At 35.7% G+C, this 22,563-nt stretch overlaps 1 protein-coding gene across 6 annotated transcripts in view; it reads right to left on the reverse strand.

Moving 5' to 3' along the window:
- TAFA5 (TAFA chemokine like family member 5) overlaps positions 1-22,563 on the reverse strand; it is a 426,158-nt gene that overhangs the window by 200,516 nt on the left and 203,079 nt on the right. The window lies entirely within an intron of this gene.

The following is a 22,563-nucleotide window of genomic DNA, read 5'->3' on the forward strand; positions in this document are numbered from 1 at the left end:
AAACACTAAAAATAAGCACAAACATTAAATGGTTTAATGTTACATGAATGACTTTGAATTTTATCAAAATACACTATGAGATCTTTTGTTTAAAGGAAGTAAAGTGATCCTCTTCTCTCAGCACATATAAAAGCAATACCTGTATAAAAATTGCCTAACTACAGAACAGTTTATTGTGTTACAAAAGAAATTGGGTTTGGATTTCATAAAGTAGTCAATAATTATTTATAGAACAAAGTGATTTGTGGGCTTTAGTTTGTGGTTTCTTCTTTAAATTATCATGGAAAGCAATGAATATAAAGTATCTACCGTTCCTAACTTCAACTTTTAAAAGAAATAGCACGTTTTTGAGTTAGTGGTCCCAAGAGAGAGAAGATGAGGCCTTCTGTTGCTAAGCGAGAGTTTGCCAGTTATTTCAAGCTTTAGCTGAGTACAAGCAATAATCACTACCGCCTGAAATATATTGGAATGAAAGTACATGGGACCATTCATGACACTTCATCAGCATTCAGGAGGCAAACAGAGTGACTGCAGTGATTGAATACAGGCTCAGAACTACTGGCTTTAATCTCCATCTCATTCATTCAGCCTTTACTTTTGGCACAGCTGTATGATAAACACTCTGACATTCTTCCTTGCCCACCTTCCTTTGGAATCCCATGACTGCTGTGTGTATGTTTGTTATGTATTTAAGACAGTCAGGTTTGGTTTTTTTGTTTCATTTTGTTTCCTCCCCTTCCTCCCTCCCCCCAAAAAAGGAATTGATGTTTGGATATGTGTGATCTAGAGGCTTACTACTGTTACTACCAAAACACCATTATTTTATTGAAGGGAAACTAAGTCACATGCACTTTGCCTCTGCAGACATCTTAAACTAAAAAAAAAAAAAAAGGTGAATTCATAATTAACACTAATTCTTTCTACTACCTTCTGTGTAAAATCTCATCCATACAGTGAATGTATATTTTCATAATAAATAAAGTATAACTGGTTTAAAATGGCATTACATAGAATATTAACACTTTGGTGACATTAAAAATTCTGATGATAAATAAATTACAGTTCATTATTCAGTAATGGGGCTTTGTTTTGTTTTGTATTTGTTTCTTTTTTTATTATTTATTTTTAATTATTTGTTGTAGCTCACTCATCTTGCCAAGAAGAGCTCATACGCCGTTCCATATCACCAGTTCCTTGAATCTGCCTTGGTTTTACACCCAGCAGGTTCTAAGGGTCCTGAATATCTTAGAGCCTAATTGGTAAACTGAATATCCCATAGTAAAGTTAATGGAGTTATATGTAAAGCCAGTAAGCACTAGGAACTTCTGCAAGTCTGCAACTGTTACACCAATGTGACACTTGTTTAAAAAAAAATAACTTCTACTTTATATTAGTCCTTTCTCACATTAAAATACCTAAGAGTTTTGGGGAAAACTGCCTAGTCTACTTCAAGAAGTTAGGCTGAATTTTCCTGCTCAGTATGCCAGACTCCTTGAATTCACAAGCCTGCTACACAAAACTATCACAGCTTTTCACTCAATTTGTATTGAAGTTGATACTGTGTGATCACTACAGCGGTTGTAATTTAATCAAAAAGATACTCTTATGCCCAACAAGATACCATAAAGAAGCTATTTAATATTCTCCACTACAAGATGGGAAAGTTTCACTGGCTGAAGGCATGTGGCCATTTCTTAATGTTCAGAGGTAAGTAGGAGAGAGGGATAGAGCTCTGCAGAGGGCTGGTTCTAGAGTGCCTGCTACCGATATGAAGATGCCATTTCTCTTACACAAAGTTTTTCTACTGCTAAAGAGTTACTGAGCAGACAACATAAAAAAACATTTACACCCTATTTGTGCAACATTCAACACCATCTCTTTCAACCAAGCAAAGAACAAATGATAGGCTGCATTGAAATCTGAAGACAGCAAACAGATCTCTGAGTGAAGGAGATAGAAAAGATGAACTTTGCACGTTCCCAGGGAAGTGCAGAAATATCCTTGGGATAGCTAAAATAAATCTTTTCAAGAAAAAAATATTCTGTTAACCACAATGCTACCTAAAGAAAAGGATTTAAAATCTATCTCCAAAAAACAAAGCAAATTCTGTACTTAAGTAGCAGCAAATATTCCAGCACCTCCCACTCCTAGGCACTCTTACCATATTAGGCACTCTTAAGGATCTAGTTTCATTACTTATTTACTTCAATTAGAAAAAAACCAAACACTTGAATCTGAAAAAAAAAAAATGGCCCATCGTTTGTGAGAGTTGAAAATCTTCTAAGCATCAACAAAGGAAAACAACACATACAGTGAGACAGACTAATCTTATGACCCATATATCATTATGGAAAAGGGAGCTAGGATGACTACATCTACACTGTAGTGTAAATACACTAAATTGTCAGCCAAAGACTGATACCAATACATTTATTCAACACTTTCCTGCTATGACTGTTCCATCTTTCCTTAAAACAATCATTCACTAGCAGTAATTGGTCAGCAATACTAAATGATGTGACTATACCAGTTCACACTATGATTTTTTTTAAATTTATTTAAGAACAGAAAATGTCACTACTAAAAGAACACCACAAGTTTCAGAGCCCACTCCAAAATATTTCTACTGGCTGCTTAGTTCAAATAATTTTTTTCTTAATTAAAAACAACAGGTTTCCTTGCCAAGAAGTTAAATGTACTACCAAAAATAATACGAAACAAAACTAAAACAAACAAATAAAAACACCAACACAAACCACCCATAATTATCCAACAGGGGGAACAATCAGATTTATTTACAACAATTATGAAAAAAAATTCTGTTCATGAGACATCTATCTCTTACAGTAACTGTTCTATCAACTATTCTTATTTTTAATGTCGAAGTTATATAGGATATATTTCAATTGGTGGGCTAACAGACTAAACAGACCACAGAAAAGGAAAGCTGACAAGTGATTGCTTACTAGCTTACTGAAAATATAAATGATGAATATTACAAGAGACATCATCAGTGCATTGTGACCTGCTTAAAAAAAAGAAAAAGTTTTATTTTTTTTTGTTCCAGCACCATCAGGCAAAGCAGCTTGTGCTCTTTTTTTTTTTTTTCCCATCTTATTTCTTTTCCTCATTAAATGTAGGGCAAGAGCAACCTTGCTTTCCAATGTCAGAATTTATGAATTCCCATTCACAGTGTCCAAAGACTTGCAAGACAACCATCCTGACCTTGGATAAAAGAAAATCACTCTGAATGAGTTTAATGAGGATTTGAAGAAATGGCCTTGGAGGTGTAGCTTGAATGAAAATGTAATAGTGTTTACATTTTTCCTTATACCTTATGAAGAGGCAGGAAACAAATTTTATTCAGCATTTTGCATTTGCTACTTTCAATCCCATTGAAGTTGCTTAAACAAAGGAGCTAAGAGAAATTGCCCAAATGAGGCATTATTCCTTTCAACTGCAGTATTTCGCTCCACTTTTTTCTGTTGACTCCAGAAATTATGAAATAAGACAACAGAATATAAGTCAGTATCACTGTGGGTAAACTTAAATTTTCAGAGTTCAGAGGTGGGTGATGATTGCTAGTGTCTGAAATGTTTCTTTTTATTTTAGGTGGAAAGGTTTTTTTACTGCTCTTCTGTTGATTTTTTTTTTTAATGTTTTAGGGAGATAGTGGTGGGGTTTTTTTCTAAAACACATATCACTGCTGCACCGAAATTAAATAACTATTCTGCCTTTAAAATAAAACATCTCTTCTGCAAAAAGTAAGTAGTGAACTATAGTACATTTTTACCCCCTTAAAATACACTTCAGGCATGTGGTCTTATTTGCCATGTCCCCTTTTGGGATGTCATGGGCCACAAATGACATCAGTCTGAATTTCAACTGGTATTGCACAGACACGTCAATATCAATGACAGGAGAGATATTTGTGAATTAACTTGTGTTGCTAACTGCTACTAGCTACACAAAGCTAAGTAGCTAATTGTGTAAGATACAGCACAACAAAGCCACATGCTTATCAAGGGACAGTCAAATCAGATGACATATCACGAGATTTGGCAAGAAACAATTCAGAGACCAGAATGTTCCACAGTATTGTTCAGCAAGACAGCAGGGTTTTCAACATACTTCAGTAAGAACTGTAAGATCCTGTATGATACTATTGTCTGCTCATATAAATTAGTCCAAATTCTATGTTGAGAGATTCATATCACTTACACAAAGGGTTCAATGTAATTTTTAACACATCTTTCTATGGTACTAATTTACATGTTCCCATAATCAGAGTTTGAAAAATCACCTAAACGGTGGAATTTGAATGTGATCTTGTTCTCCAACTGTTTGGTCTGCTTCAGTGCCTGACCAGAAAAGAGGGAGAGTGAAAATAAGACTTCCATCTCTGTGTAATAAACCGGAAAAGAAAAATCTGTATCAGACGAATGCTAACCTATATTCTGCAGGTATAAGTTTGAAAACCACATGCTAGGAGAAAAACTTTTAAGCAGAAGCCACTGCCAACCTTATCTGGAATAACCTGTGTTCTTTAGACTTCGCAGCTTGTCTCCTGAAAGTTCTCTGGCAACATGTGCTTTTTCACATTTGTCAGTTAAATCAGAGATCCAAATGCAAAATATAACATTAAGGAACAGTGAGTGCATTTGCGACACTCCTTGGAGAAATCAGGTACGCATAAGGCAATGACTATATTACATGGAAATATAAGCATCCCCTAATGCGACTTTGTTACACTAATTTAATTAAGGAAGGAAGATCAGTAGTCCTTCCTAACATCAGGGCATACTACTGATAGTCTGTTTTTCAGAAAAATTTGCTATCCCGAGGTATCAATGAAACAAGATGCATGACAACTTGGCACAGTATTTCAAACCACATACTGTTACCCTAATTATTCACAATGCTGTACAAGTGCAGGCACAGAAGTATGAAAACTGACTCCTCAAACTGTGTGTTCCACTGATTGTGAAATGGAAAGCAAGCAACTTATCTACCTTTCATCTGCGACACATTGAAACAGCTTTACTGAAGTACTTAAAACAGCAATTTCCAGGTTGTTAGGACTAATTTCCATAGTACTCTGCAAAATACTCTGCAAACACACAGTACAGCTGCAGAGGGGTAAACTATAAATTTTACTGTAGTGTGGTTGCACATACCTACTGCAGACTGTGGACCACAACAGCTTGCAGACGAAATCCGGGGATCATTGGCTTATGTGGCCTGCCATAAAAAGTTTATTTAGAATAGTAGCCAGGTTTTGTGGAATCTGCCATAATGTTAGGCAATCTCTTTGCCAATGAAATAATAATACAGCGCATAATATCGCTGAGTTATTAAATTTGATGTTCAGTTTTAGAAATTAGCTGATGTTGAAGAAAATTTCTGAGACGAAGGATTGATGATGCAGCAACATTTATATATGCCTTATGTAGAAAAAAAATATGCAAAATATATGGTATGATGCCTTACGGAATCAATTTCTCACCATAGTGAGATAGCCCATATGAGTTTTGCACTCGCTAAATGCTGTCAAGGATCATTGCATTCTAGTGGACAAAACTACTTTTAAGAAAAAAAACTGTGCTGTGGAGTGACAGCCTTTACAACTGCAAATATTATCCATGAGCAGTACTTTTGCCAACAAAAACTATCCCAAATACTCGTCAGAAACAACAAGCACCAAAATGAAACAAAATTTTACAAAATGCTTGAAGGGCATTGCAGCTGCAAATCCAGGCACATGATTGCCATTCAAATCATAGAGGGCTAGTATGGATCTCACTGAGTTCTCCTCTCCAAATCTACTCGAAAGCCACATACAGAGTACAAATCTCATAAATGCTGTTTTATTAGATACAAGGTAGATAAAATTTTGCACCGGTCACCTATTTTTTTTTCCCCAGCAGCAATTTAATAACATATATACATTAGCCATGCTTACATAAAAGCTTATATTTCAAAACTCTACTAAATGGCTCTAATCCATCACTACTGGCCTTTAAAGCCTTTTATAGAATGAGGCTTTAAATCAAAGGGTTCAAAAGAAATCTTGATCTTTTCTTTATTATGCTATGACAAATTCAGTTACTACTATCATGAGGAGAAAACCACATTTTACATGAAAGCATTAAATGAACTTATGTTATATATGCCCTGAACACAGAAAATAAGAAGATTCTCAAAAATAAGATCATTCAGCAGCAGGTTCACCAATAACACAAGTCTTCTCTTTGGGGCACTACATCAGACAAGAATATTTTGAAAATCTTTTCTTTCTACGTGTTACATAAAGATTTGCAGCAGATTTTGAAGATTACTACAGGAAATTGTGACGGATTCCATCTGGTGTAAGTCAGTGTCATTCCACTAAAATAAAATAAATGAAAAAACTAAAAATCTGATCCTTCAAGGGAATGCTTTAAATCATCTGAAAATACATGTATGTGCTTCAGTATTATTCCTACCTTTGTAAAGATATAGTTTATATTTTCGTGACCTTCCTTAATACTTGTTGCATTTATGTGTCAACCATTGTTGACTAGCAAAAACAGTACTTAAAAATTTCTGCTAAACTAAAAAAAAAACCACTTTATTTCCAACAGTATTGAATGGATATTTTGGGTTATAATGATTCTGTTTTAAAAATTCATAATTAGAATCTCTGGCTAGAATACAAATATAACATTTGGCAATTTTTTTCTTAATTGTTATTTACTTTTCTTTGGTAAATCTAGCATTAGGCTTCTGAAAGCCTTTAGTACATTTATTTTTGAACTCCTACTCCCTAATTTGTCTTGAACAAATTTCCTTTTCTTAGTTTTCTATCACATAAGTGCATTCTCTAGGATGATTATGCTCCGATTCAATTTGTAGGGTTTTTTCCCTCTCATTCATTTGTCTTGAACATTTTTAAATTATGGAATCATATTTTCTTAGACATGTATAATTTCATTACCTTTTAAAGATTACTTTGGGCTTTAACTATTATTTTCCATAGCCTAGATAAACAAAACAGTGAAAGGAAACATTTTGACTATTAATTTACAATGCACTAATTAAGCACAGATAACCTGCCTATCTACACAGTTACATATATAGGATTGTACAGCAAGTAACTGAGCCAATGCTCAGGTAAATGCTCATTTGTTGTGAACAACAAATAAATAAATAGATATTAACTTATACGTCAGTGCCTGAATTTTAAGAGCTTTGCTTTAAGACCTTTGAAATTTAGAGGCTACTACTGAACATGAGTTTATTTCAGTAGGAAACATGTCTTTGGGCAGTAAGTGCTCTGAGGACTCCCATTTGAATCTGTCCCGGTCTCACTCAAGCTAAAAATAAAGGGAAAAAAAAGAAAAACAAAAGAAAAAGAAAAATAGCCTTCAGTCCAAAAATGTTATGAATTTCAGACTCCTCCCCCAGTCACATCAGATAAAAGAAAGATACTACACTTTCATAACTCAATAAGACCTATCTACATTATATTTTATACAATTCTGAGGGGTTTTTTTACTTGTACAAGAGAAGGCACTACGGTGAAACACAAACTTTTCTTTGTCAGACTGAAGATTAAACTGTTGTATCTACACATAACTGTAAACAAAATAAACAGATAAAGTTTGTAGATATGAATGTTATACATATACCCATAATATCATGTTACTTTATTTTAAGTATAGATTCAAATATATTCTTTTTGCTCCTTAATACAAAATTCAATACATGTTTTATATGTTATGGAAGCAATTAAAGGGATTTATGAGGAAGAGAACAATCTTGCCCTCGTCACTTGCCTTTAAATAGTCTATTTTGAAAGAAATAAATTACTTAGGACACAACATTAAACTGTGAACCAAAGCATAATTAATCTGGATCCTGACTCTACTTAGCTGTAGGAAGGAATAGGAATTGTTTAAACACATATTCTGAACTGACTCAGAGCTTACATGGCCTACAGAGAAACTAAGAGAGCACATATTTGAGATATCAAAGTACTTTATAAAAGCATTATAAGAGCTCTTCTGACAACCATGATTAGCTGGAGCATGTGCTGACCTCTTTCAGTTAACATCACTCCATTCTGCTAGTATACATGAGATGAGACAAACTAAACAGCCCAGAGGACCTCTTCTAACTTTGGAGGAATACGTATATTCCCTTGCTTTCTCGTGTATAATCCTGCAGCACAGGAAAACAAAGTTAAGTCACTCTGTAATTTCTCTTTCAAAATATTTTTTTCTGTATGTGTATTCACAGTGTAGGGTCCAAATTGCCATGTTGCTTCAGAAGTACTCATTGCAGATCAGTACAAGTCCACAGGACTGCTAATGAATCAGAACTCTGCCCAAATCTAGGTTTGAAACATCCAAGCAGAAAGAGGAAAAGTTGTGAATTTACAACCAGATAAATCACTTAAGGAAGGACTGCTAAAGATAAGTGACCTTTTCTTCTTTCATGCTGCTCTGTTACACAGTGAGGACTATAAGCAGCAGTCCTCACAAAACATGATATATTTGAAAAACAGTCTTACAAATCCAAAGTTGAATAAGGACTGAAAAAGGACTCCTACAAAAGCAGCGCCACATCAGGTAGGTGTATTTGTTGCAAGGTTTAGTTCCTTTCAGAATGAAGCTAAAGGTGGCAACTAGATGTGCAGACTCCATATGCTAAGGATGGAGGCATTCTGAAGAAAATAAGACAGCTATGTTAATCTAAGGTGGCTTCAGTTCAGCAGACAAACTGCTTCCCACATGGTTAGCTATCCAGTAAGACAATCTGTTGAAACAGATGATTTCTAGCTCACTTTGTTGTCATATGGACAAATGGGGATTCTTCCTGAAAGGCCTCATCCTGGCAATATAAAAAGAGACAGCTTGCCTGGAAAAAGCATAAGAAGAACTAGCACATACACTGGGGCAAAGATAGGAAGCCTTGGCTTAAATAAAATTTGGTGCCTTAGAAAATAAAGGGTGTTTGCTGAGGATAACATATCACAGAAACATGAGGAGGAGGAGTATGGTATAAATATGTATATACACCATATTCATATTGAAGAATCAGCCACAAGTATCCAGATTTTTCCTCCTCTCTTGGTTTGAAAGGAATAACCTTAAGGAAAGATGACAGAGGTTAAAGTTCTCTGAAGACTCAAAGGGCTGACCCAGCACTAATCTATCAATATGTTAAGGTATGGACCATCCTAATATATTGGAGGCATTACTATTAATTTCTCTGACTGCAGATTCACAAGTATGTTTTGCAGGATGCCTGAAACTGGTCTGGCTCTGTCATCTCCTTTTGGTACTCTAGTCAAAATCACTGACTTCAAGATGTGCCTCCTCCCTCTTCACCATCCCTTTATGTTTCTGTTTGTAGTGGCTCACAGAGTTTTCAATTACTTAACTGTCATTACAAGGGTAAACTGATTAAGTTATTTAGTGACTGAAATCTGATTGCAGTTTGTAGTGAGCCATACAACTAAAAAGAAGTTCATCTTATTTTCCTTTCTCCAGGGCAAGTTTCAAAATATGCACTTTTATCTACATTATTTGTAGCTGAACTCCTTTCTACACATAGACAGAAAGCCTGACACATCCCGTTAGTGTGAGCTCCAAGACAGTGACGTATATACTGAACTTCAAGGTCAACTGCAGACCCTGATCTCTGAGATCACTGAAGTGAAATACTCACCCAAGGAATGCAGAATTAACTTTAAAAACAGTAAGTGGAACTCATCCTCATACCCACTATGTGCCACCCATAGGGAGATCTTGCAGAGTTCTTCACTACCCAATCAGGGAAGATGGTTAGGCAAATAAACCATTAGGAGATAAATAGGCACATAATGTATATGCCATTGCAGAAGACAAGCTCTTATAAACAAGAACAGCAAAAAAACCCTCAGTTAATTGGATAGTCAGTTCAGTTGTTTCAACATTCAAACAGTATATGCAGCTAACCTCAAAGGAGGGTCTGGTAAAAGAAAGCTGAGGAAAGACCATGTTTATTCAAAATTTTGAGTCAACACTTGAAGGACATTCAGTCTATTCACCTTGAACTCCAGGGAACTGAAGAAAGCTGAGAGAATTGGGGTTGTTCAACCTGGAGAAGAGAAGGGTCTGAGAGACCTTACTGTGGTCTTTTGGTACTTAAAATTGTCTTGTAATAATGAAGAGGACAGACTTTTTCATAAGGCCTGTTCTGATAGAGGTAATTAGTCTCTGCAGAAATAAAGATGCTTTCAGTCCAAAAATGTGATTAAGACCTTGAAGTAATCATCTTACTGGTCAAGATATACACAGCAATGATCCCCTTTAAAGCTGCAGACTGTCAATGTAACTTTTCTGAACTTCAGCTTCTGAATTTCAGAATAGTTCTTCAGTTTCTTCTGAGAGTATACGAATACCTGAATGTAAAACAAACCAAACATCTTAGATCAGTTCTACTATTCTCTAATCCAGCAAGTATTTGTACCTTCCACAGGCAGGCCCTCATGGACAAGGTCTCCAAAACAAGGAAAAAGGGTCAGATGCAGAAAAGTGAAAAAATGAGTAAAATACCCATGGGATGAAATATGAAGCCCGCTAATCTGCCAGAGCTAGGTTACAAAAATGACAAATGCATTTTACTGCCTCGGGGACAATTTCCAGGGGAAGTGCTGAGGTACCAACTATTTGAGTGCGTTTCCACTTCAGTTGGAATAAGCCTAATGGCAGGATCCTAATAACACACTCACAAAACTGTATCAGGAACCCGTGGGGAGCTGGACAGCCATCCATTTCAACAGTGATTTTGGGAGCATTTTCCTCTATTAGACTGTTCTTGGAGACACTACTTACCTAAAGGCTTCTTGTAAGATCTAGGAATTGAAGTAGAACTTCACTAATTACTAAATTACATCACAGTTCTTTGCATGTTTTCTCAGGAGATATTCTTGGTATCTGTACTGTCCAAAATTTAAACCCAACCTAATGGTGGGATTTGATTGAATCACAACACTCTCTAAAGCAGAATAAGCAATTACTCTGAGTACAGTTTGAGGAGCAAGGAGAAGTGGCAGATTAAGTCTGTATTACTAGTACTTCACACTCTGCTCAATCTTAATGAGAGAGTTGAAAAGAACTGAGGATGTGGTATGCACCATTCATTTCCACTAATGGGTGAAAAACACTGTTGTATTGGACTTAAAATGCATGCTCTCTGGGTATTTCTGAGGGAAAAACAAAACCTTCTATGCTCACCAAAAAACACTTTTAAATTTTGTTTTCCATGATGTCTCCATTAGAAACTGTTTATAGCACGTACCACCAGTGACCAATTATCCAAATAAAATTGTTGCCAAGTCTGTCATCAAGCAACTATTTATTACTAATAAATACATTTTTCAACATTTTACCTCCATATATAATTCAAACAACTCCCGTTATTAAATAAATAACCCAAAACACTCTCCTGATTACACTTCAGTTCAATTCTTGTCACCACAGATTGATGTCTTCTTGTTGATAATTTTAAAAATGTCACTGAAACTGGCTTTTATACAGTGACATTTTTGTTTAAAATTTCCTGTCACCATAATAATTTTTCAATTACGATTCAATGAGAAGGCAGGATACTTTCTGGTTAGGAATTAGTTGCATTAAAGACTGGCAAACTATACACATTGACGATACCTGAACAGCCTTTGAAACATACTGCTATTTGCCGTGAGACAAAAATCTATAAAAATACAATCTATAAAAAACATGCCCATCTTATCTTAAAACAAGATTTGAAAAATAAGTGTTTACTGTATCTGTGCTCCTTTGTCTTACGATGAGTACAGAACTGGACACAATGTTCATTGCAATGGGATAAGCTGAGAGCAACTAAGCCAAGGGTTGGAAGTATAAAGATCTACAGTAATACAGAAAAACATTAATAATAACATGATGTTTTAAATACAGTATGATGTTATAAAAATTCATTGTTTAAGATTGCTAATAAAGTTCATGCTGTAATTTCATGACACACACAGTGGAGGCACCTTCCCTGGGGATATTTAAAAGTAGAAAATATGTGGTGGGAAGTGAACTGAAAAATCTAGTAACTTTCATCTTTAATTTCTTCAGGGTATGATCTACTTTTGGTTACCCTGGTGTAAATGCCAAAAAAAGAAACCAGAATTGCAAATTCAGATCTTTGTTTAGTTCTTCAGTACACCTTTTATAATAATAAGGACACTTCAAGTAATGAAAGACGGGATATTCCTAATTTGGGACAGCTTTTGTCCTGCTAGCCACTCTGCAGAAAGCAGATCCTTTGCAGATCAGTAAATATACTTACACTGTAAGCTAAGCAGTATAAAAGACTATGTTTCAAACAGGAAGAGATTTCTAAAATGTGGACTCAGTGACAGAAATCTTTGTTCACATTTTATTTTCCTGCATTGTCTTCAATCTGAGGAGCATCATTCTCTGAAAGTGATCTGGAAGTTCATGAAATGGGTTATTAAAAATATATAGTTACGAAAAAGTATTTCAGCAGTGAGTAGGAGGCTGGAAACCTCTTCTAATCCAACAGAAAAGACAAGAAGTAAAGGAGCACACAGACATTTGGAGGAATGTACATTTCACAGCTGGGGAAAAAAAATCTGCACTAGATTCTAAAAACAAAACAAAACAACAAAACCAAACAAAAAACATAACAAGAAAGAAAGAAAAAAGACTGTGAAAACACATGCAGAATATGTAAGTCATACATTTGCTGTTCTATTCCATTCCACTGTTTCCATAGACACCTCTTCACTCATTATAATATCTATCAGACGTGCACATCATGACACTGCTGACAACATTTCATATCTTGTCCAACTTGATGTCATCACTGGTAAGAGAAGAACTGCACCATCACTCCCATCTTTTTATATGCTAGGAAAATGTGGTATTTAAATAATCTTGGGCAGTTTGAGATCCAAAGACACTACAGTGAGTCTGATTTTGTCACTGTCAGATTCTGTCTTTAAAACAGAAACTCCTTACACTCTGAGTGGTACTGCATAATCACAGAAAATGTAGAGATTCTATCCTGCAATCAAGATGAGCAGTAGGATCAACAGGTAAAGACAGAAAAATATAAAACTGACAGATAGGGTAACTTGAGAACATTTGCTTTGGCCCTTCATGTACTTTTAAGTACCCGCGTTTCAGCACTCCTCTTGAGAGGTTGTGTGTGTCTGTGCATGTAATTATGGTATAAAACTGGTAATATCAAGAACAGATAGAATTAATAACCTTTACTAATTTTACAGTACAAATAGCAATGTAAATATAATTCAGCTTTGAAATTTATATCAGATGGTGTCCTGCAAGCCCATCCATTAATTCAAAGAGTGAGTTTATTAATTTTTCTAATAGCTTGGAAAGCACAGGCATGTGTGCTAAGGCTGGCAGATGAATCCAATTCACTTTGCATCACTTTCCCTTCAACATGGCACGATACTGTTGCACCTCTGAAACATAAAACTATATTTGAAATTATGCACTGCACTTAAATGGTGGAGAACTTAAGCACTGTTATTAAAACCCTTGCAGTGAAACTGAAACTCAAACTCAAAATGGTTTGACAGTGCCTACCAAAGCATCTCTGAGATCAATCTACACAGCATTCTGCTCAGCTCACTCCCACTGGATGTCCATGGACTGCAGATATGAGGCATCTACTAAATTACATACTTCACAACAGACTAATTCAATCTGGAATTTCCCAAGTGATTGCTAATACAATACCATCACCTGGTATTTAAATATTCTCATGCACTTTATAACGACTCCTTCAATGAATCTTTCAGGCAGTTAAAGATTCTTAACTTACAATGCAGCATTCAGGTGGAAGTACTGAAGAAAATCTAATGACAGCCAACTGAAATACACATATAACCACAAAAGGGGAGTTAAAAAGGGACTGCAGGATTTCTGCACTAATTCTTTCAATTATTTCTGCATCATATGTTTGCATATTGCAGTAAGATGTGTGCGTGCCACACATAGTAACCAAGCCTGTTCCCTAAGTTTAAAGGCATGTCCCTTGCATTTGACCCAGCACACTAGTATTAAATAAATTTTGCTGATACTCAGAGATTCTGCTCCAATGAGACAGTATTTAATAATTTTGCACTGGAGTAAATTACTGAGTTTAGTTCTACTGACAGAGCTATTCACTCTTTCCAAACATTTGCTTCTAAGTAAAAACCAATAAATAAAAAGTTCACCATTGAAACCAGATGTGATGAAGTAGATAACAAGCGAGTATCTTCTGAATACGATATAGAATGAATGGGAATATGCCAGGAAATAACAATACCAACTGGAAATTGGACCATGGTGCAATGAAGTTCCTGATGTTGACGATAATTCAACCAACGCAAGTTAGGTAAAATATTCCTCATGATTTTACATTATAAAACTAAGGAATTGTTTGATCCACCAGCCCAACCACCTGCTTTAAAATTTTATCTGGTTAACAATGAACTGAGACCAATAATTTGTTCTTGGCAAGAGTCAAATAATTTCCTGAGAGTTATTTAGTTCTAATTTGACAACCTCATGTGATGGAAAAATCACTTGTTTCTCTTGGCAATTTGTCCCAGCAGTTAATCACCTCCCTACTGAAAGTATTTGCCACATATTTAATTTGAATTTTGGCTTCAGCTTCTACTAACTTGCTTTGCTAAATTAAAAAGCCTTTTATTACTAAGTGTTTTAGACACAGTTAGCAAACCACCTCTCAATCATATCTATGATAAGCTAAGCGTGTTCAGATGCATCTGAAACTGTATGTCATTTTCTTCTATCAAAAGCTCAGTTTTAGTGTTCTTTCCTTCACTCTTTTTATTTTCAATATGAAAAAGAATCAGCCACAGTCAAGTATTAGTTCTGCCAACTGCTTTACACGGGGGTAAAACAACCCCATAACATTATTTATTACTTCGCTCTACTCAATCAGATAGCTGAACTATTCTGTTGTCATTGTTGATGTTAATGCTGAACTAATTTAAAATTATGTCATGCTTTGAGAACCCCAAATAAAAGTCCAGGAGGGAAGAAGGAAAGATCCCTTTCCACTTTCAGAGCAGCAATGTCTCTAGTGTAGCAGGTCTATCTGTTTCGCTCTTCTGCTCATGCAGCAGCAGTTGTGGCTGGATCTCTGCCAGTACTCACGAGAGGGTATCCAAGCCCTCTCAGCCACTCATCTTCAAGCGAGGGTCTTCTTTTCCGTGGGCTGCATTTCCCAGGACAAGGGCGCTATCACCACGTCATATCACGAAGCGCAGGGGTCTTCATGATGGTCCTTATCTTCAGGGGATTCAAGTTCCCTACAGAGCTCTGTGCTCTGTCTAAAGCAGCAGGGGGGGGAGGGGGGGCAAGGTCACCCCCTCCGCATTCCTTCTGAGCTTTACAGCTCTTTTCTGCAGTGCTGCTGCAGTTTGAGGACTTCCATTCAGTAGGAGTCCATCCTTTCCACTTAGGAAAGGTCACAAAAGGAGTTTGGGGTTTTTGGTTCAGTTTCTTACCCCAATTCTGTCTGTAGAGCTTAGTCTGCTCTCTTTGCTGCTGGTTGTTGTCTCAGACAACTCTGTCTCTCTCTTGCTCGGCTGCAACGCCTCTGCTGCTTCTTCAGTTATCTCTTGGCTCTTAGCCACAATCTCTGGACACTGCTTCTGCTGCTGCTCTGTCTCTGCTCACTCACGGTGGAGAAAACTTCTTTAGCTTTCAGCCACAGGTACTTAGCCCAGCTTTCCACTGTTCCAAGTCCCTGCAGCCCCCCCAGCCAGGGCTGGGGGGCCAGAGTCCCCCCAGAGAGGCTCCTGCCCCTTCTGCTTGTGGCTTTCACAACATGGCTACTTCTTCTACCACAACTACAACTAACTTTCTCTTCCATTCTGCTTGTGATATGTTTATATTTTGCAGAAGCGCTCATTGGGTAAAACCTCTAAACTTCAAGGGTCACCACCCCCTGGGGTTTTACCATTTTATAACTGCAGGGGGAAAACTGTTTCGCTTTTGCGAAATATCAACATATCACAACAATTTAAAAAACTCTAATCAACATGCAATAAACTAAAATATAATCAAAATCTCTCTACTACACATCAATATAGCATTATCACAAACTTAACTCTACTCTTAGTACTTAACTTACATTACTATAGCCTTACTTTCTCTACAATGGTATAGTCTGTGTTTTGTCTGGAAAACTCTTTCTGTTATAACAAGCATCATGGTTCTTATCTCTTTTATCTTGATGGATCGTAACCATCCTCTGCTACCAAAAATGTCATGGTTTGAGAACCCCAGAATCCAATTCTCTAGTCCAAGCCCCCTCTTACATCTCAACCCAGTGTGAGATGGTTTTTCCAGACACTACACGAGACTCAAAATAGGGGAAAGGGAATATATTACAATGACCATACCAATAAATACTACAATACATTATATACAATCTTAGCTATCTCTACCATGACATAAGTATTTACAATGGATCAAATCTCTTCTCCCATCCAAATAAAAGTCCTCTCGGCCACTCATCTTCAAATTCCAAAAAAGTAGCCTCATTTAAAGACTTACCACTGATAACTTTCCTTAGTTTCAAATTTCCCTCCCCAAAATGTTTAATGCCTCATTGAGCAATTGATTCTACAATTTAAAAACTACGTATGATCAGCAATTGGATTTCGGCTGGCACGAAATAAAACATTTTACAAAGGCTAAATTACGCTATATTTGCATTGCCATATATCAACCAAAATTGATATGTCATCAAGAAAAACAAAGTCATTGGTGAAATGTTAATTGCCTCGAAAAGCCTGCTACTCTTTCATAACTGCATCCTTTTCCCTTAACTCTCTATTAATTCAGTCTCTTATTACACATACTGTTATTTTGCCCATAACTGATACCGAATTAATCAATCATGAAGCTACCTCTCATTTGAAATATTCAGAAACACTGAGTCCTTCTGTCTTCTGGTGCCCTGGGACCTATCAAGCAAAAAAGCCATAAGGCTGGAGATACCCTTACCCAAATCATTGAAGAATCATGGCTAGTAATTATCTGTATATTTTAAGGCATGCATTCCTCAGATTTATCATCTTCAAGACAAGAAGACAGTAACACAACTATGGCATGTATTTCTATACTGTTAAAAATAATGACCAGGGAGTGATCCACGGCCTTAAAGTCAAACTGAATAGAGTTTTCTGCCAATATTTACGGATTTATCTACCTCTTTCCAGAGCAAACTCCCTGGCTCACATTACCTGGTATTTGGGCCCAAGTGGCCTCTGGACCCATACACTGCCCCTGTGACCCCAAGTCATAATCTGTATTTCCACTGGGGGTGCAGAGGGATAGACAGTTCAAAACATCCAAATCAAATGTTTTATTCCAGTGTCACACTGAAAGAAAGTTGTGTATTTCCTAGATGTGATCTGAAAATCTCTATTTCAAAGGGCAAAGTTTGCCTGGTTACAGCTAAATGATTGTGTGAGTAGAAATAACTGAAACCGGCACAATTTTGTTTCCACTGCCTGTTTGGAGTCATCTCTGAAGTAAACTGAGTTATTTCCTCCCCATCCAATATCTTCTTCAAATGTGGATAAAAAGACATAAGGAAGAGCTGGACAAGGGGATTATGCACAGCTCTGACATTCCTTGTATAGAGGATATTATATAGATTCCCCTAAATAACACAGTAAAGATTCACCAAGATGATGCAAGAAAAAAGAACACTTAAGACAACTAGAAAAAACAAAAATCTCTTTCTTCATCTACATAAACACCAGATCAAATAATTAATAAAGCACCTATAATTCCAAACACTGCACATGCATACAAAATATTTACTTTTGACTGTCTTATTTAAATGCTCATAATTTAAATTTAAAGTCGTACTGAAGAAACACCCTAAATATATAAACATATTTGGTGCATGCATAATATTCTACAGTGAAACCTTGTTTGTACTGGAAAAAATGAGAAATTGTGCAACTCTCTGCAAAAAAATTATAACTGAATGTCTTTCTATTGAACTAAAGTTTGATGTTGATTAGAATAAGCACAGCCAAGGGGTAAGGAGCCCTATATACATGTGATTATTTTGTTTACTATTTTTTACATTAAACACTTTTAAAATTATCTCCAGCGAAAAACTCAATTTCTTTTAAACTGAGATGGAGAAGGAACTGTTCAGACAAACTTTAACTAAGTGAAGACTTCTGTCTATAATCTGATGAAGGATTATGCAGACTACATGGCAATTTTTATCATCATATCATGGGAGTGCTTCATGATTCTAGTATTTCCTGGATGCAAAATTATATCATAAATGGATATTACCTTCCTGTAAACTATATAATATTATGTATAGAAGATACTGAAAAAAAAAAATGTTTCTGTAATGTTCATAATTATGTGCCAGACATCATTAATCTGGATGCTTGACCTAGATTTGTTATACTGTATACACAGCATCTGTGTTCATCTTCCTATGGAAAATGATGGAAAAGAAATTACACAATATGAAATCTGGGTCCATCAATAATTGTTGACTGTTCGCTGCTCTCATTCATAGATATTCCCTATGAAAAGAAAAAAACATAGTTTCCTCTTACAAATCTAGTTTTGTCAGAATTAAACAAAAAAACCACACCAAAACAAACAAACAAACAAACAAAAACAAAATTTTAAAACAAACAAACAAACAAAACCAACCAACCAATCAACCGATCAAAAAAAACCAAACAAAACCCAGACACAGGTGAAATTCATTTTCCATGGAAGCAAAAAAAGTAGTTTCTTTTCCTTGAACAACAATTTCTGCAAAAGAATTCTTTGCTTCTAATAATTCTATGTTATTGATTCTGTTTTGTTGATTTACTTACAATATAAATGATTTAGTATTTGGTTATTAAGCATGTCAAGGTGATGAAAAATGCACCCATGCTAGAAGTTTTATATTTTTATTAAAAAACCATTAGATATACTCAGTGCTGTGCATGGAACCATGCAAAAGCAATTGTAATGGTACAAGTATTTAAATTGTACCCAGAAACAAAAGTTGAGAAGAGAATTCTCTATATAATCATATAATGTCTTAACACTAACCTGTGCTTACCAGCTGCATTGTTTATTTTGGAAAGAGCTGTAATTCACAGGAGAAAGACTCATAGTCTATAAACTACCCTGACAGAAAAGTGCAAGAGTTCCTCAAAAAATTGTGCCATAATTAACAAACAAAAGTTTATTTTTCTCCCAAGAGCTACTGCCCTATTGCTTTACAAGAGGTAACTTTTAATACAATCCTTATCTACACTGCCTGATAAATTTAACAGCAATAAGTACTACCTCCCACACTACATTCCAACAGAATATAAGAATGTCATATTAAAACACCTATTAACAGAACAGGTTTCTTTGTCTAAAACCCACTTCATTATACTAACATAAAACTATGCAAATATGTGTTCATACAAAACACATTATTAAAATATGCAAATGTAATGCAAATACAAAACTACTGATAGATGCCTTTCACACATTCTTAAAAACAGTGTTCCACAAATTTTATAATAACAAAAAAGTCAGCATTCAGGTTCAACGGGCAGACAGGATCCTCTTTCTGCCTGGCTGAACACAATGACTAAAGCAATAGGGACAATGGTGGCAAATTCCTAACTGGTGCAGCAGATGAATCTCCTCCATGACTATCCCACCTCTCCTGGTGTCCTGGAATAATAGACATGAGGCTCTGCAGGTGGAACTCAACAAAAACGAGGATGATGGTTCGTTCAGCTTGAAGGTGTCACCAAGGCTAAGACAGCCTATGCCATGCATCAAAACTACTTCCATAAAGAAAAAGGATGGGTCATTGTCATAGGAGACTCCCTTCTGAAGGGAACAGAAGGTCTACTAAGCAGACTAGACCCACTTCTTATGGAGATCTGCTGTGTCCCTGGGGTCCGGTTTAAAGATGTGAAGAGAAGGTTTCCTATCCTGGTACAGCCCTTGGATTATTAACTATTATTTTTCAGGTAGGAAGCAATAAAGATGCAACAAGAAGGCTGCCCAGGGATGTGGTGAAGTGACCATCCCTGGAGGTTTTTAAAAGATGTGTAGGTGTGGCACTCAGGGACATGGTTCAGTGATAGACTTGGTAGTGCTGGGTTAACAGCCAGACTCAATGAACTTAAAGGTCTTTTCCAACCTAAATGATTCTATGATTCTATGAAAATAAGTCAGTAATAGTAAAATTATCAATTGACATTTTGAGAGGTTGTTATCTCTTCTTAAAATGATGTTATGTTTTTCAGAACAAAAGCATAACTACCCTATTTCTCACAAGAAAAAAAGAAAATCCAGGATTATGAACCCAAAAATTAAGAGTAACACCAAGTCTCGGTAAAATTTACAAGGGAGCATTTACAAGGGCAAGTCAGATGTATGTACAAAAACACAAACATCTTCACCCCTCAGAGCTGTAAAACTGACATTTTCTTAACTAGATTTTCTTCAGTATGAGCAATGAATGCTCAGCGGTTTAAAAATTGGGTCATTCAGAATGAACTGTTTAAAAAGATTATCATAATATTGGTACAGTAAAAGTAGTAGAAAAAAAAGAGTAAGAGTGAAAAAACAAACACTGGGCAACTGACAGACACAAGTATTGTCACGATATAATCTATTTTTGGAAATTCTTGTTTTTTTCTGAGATGGAGGATTTGTTTGTGTTCTGGGGTTTTTTTATTCATTTATATAGATAGAACATAAGTCTATGTGAAGAAAAGGTCAGTCTTTCAAGTACTGAATCAGGACAGCTACTCATGGGATTAGAAGCAGACAGCAGATGAAAAGCCCACTTTTTTCGCCATGGTACAGAAAACCAGGGTCTTTACTCCCTCCTTTAGTTATTCAACCAATATGAGTAAAAATTAGGTTGCTCCTTTAAAACAAATGTTCATTTTTTGTTTCTCTCTTCAGGATAAAGTCATACAGTGTTTTAGAGGGTACCACTCTAACAAGAGCACAAAAAATAATGTATTTTAAGGAGCTATTAGTCTGGGAGCTATGAAAATCAAAGTGCTAGGGTAACACCTACTATATTCCTTCTTTTTCAAATGCTACTACTCCTTTTGATTTACATGACTCAGCTTTCATTGGTGGTTTAGAGGGATACAACATGGACTGAGTAGTCCTATCACAGAAGCTGATGCTGTCTGTGCCTCCTGTAAAGAATCCTTGTGCTGAAGTAGTGATTGGAAATGTATCATACCAGATCTGTGCAGGGAAGAAATTATAGAAACAGAGGAAGAGCTTTCCATAATCTTTCAAAAGGTTCCTTGGGGATAGGAGAAGTCATCTCCTCCTACAAAGTTGTCTCAGGTAACTGCTAACTGAGGGTTGTCTAATGCAAGCCAGATAATGTTTTAACAGTAATATACAGCCAGGACAAAAAGCTACTATATTAAAAAATATATAAATTTGTTATGAGGAAAACATATTCTAAGAATTCAACACCTAAATGTCACAATACCTTATTTCAAAAAATAATTTATATGACATAATACATGACATAAAGCATCTAATAGATATATATTTAATCATTGTTTCTATAGATTAAGAAAGCTACTTTGATTTTTTCCAGACCTGACTATTAATGTTGATGACATAATGACAGTAATAACGTGCAGTCATATCACAACATATTTCTGAAAGAGAGGATAGCTCACCATGTTGGTTCTCTGAAAATATTGCTGCATACTTCAACATAGGAAAGAATGTTTGTATTGATTATCAGCAAAAGGAAAGAAAACCCAAACTAAAAAATAAATTAAGAGTATTTTGAGTTCTTATGCTGCTAACTCACTAAGTGAACTGGCAAAAATCATGTGGGTTTTTTTCCTGAAAATAAACCCAAATCAGAAAACATTAAGGGTTATCTACCTTTTAATTAAAAAAAAATTAAAAAAAAGTGGAAAATACCCAGCAGATGGTATATCTGAGCTGAAGCTTCTGAGCTCAAGGAATCACAAAGCAGGAAGAAAATTTGTTTTCATAATATCTGTACTAAATAGAACTACTTTGATCAAGCTGCATGAAATATCAGAAAAAAAATCAGGAGATTCTTCTAATTATCTATTCTCAAAAATCTATATTAAAGGAAGTAATATGTCTTTTCTGAAGCCATAGAACACAACTCAAAGAATAATGAATAAATTACTGATAACAGTTTTCTGCATCTGAAGGAGTAAATTTTGCCTGTCAAGTTTTAAAATACAGAAAAGTTCAACAAAAGTCACTCAAATATCACAGTCCTTAATTGGATTATCTGTTCTGAAATCAGTTCACCAACTGAAATTCACTTGTTTGGTACTTAACACAGGAATATTACAGGCTTGTGTGAAGCAAAGGCCTCAAGAGATAGATGTGAAGAGAACATCAATAACACCAAAGAGGGACAATAACACCAAATACTTTAGGTAACTATGGCCATTCCTATGCTCTA

The sequence above is a fragment of the Manacus vitellinus genome, unplaced genomic scaffold (genome assembly GCF_001715985.3).
Source record: "Manacus vitellinus isolate BGI_N305 unplaced genomic scaffold, ASM171598v3 scaffold_13_pilon, whole genome shotgun sequence".
Classification (NCBI taxonomy): Eukaryota; Metazoa; Chordata; class Aves; order Passeriformes; family Pipridae; genus Manacus; species Manacus vitellinus.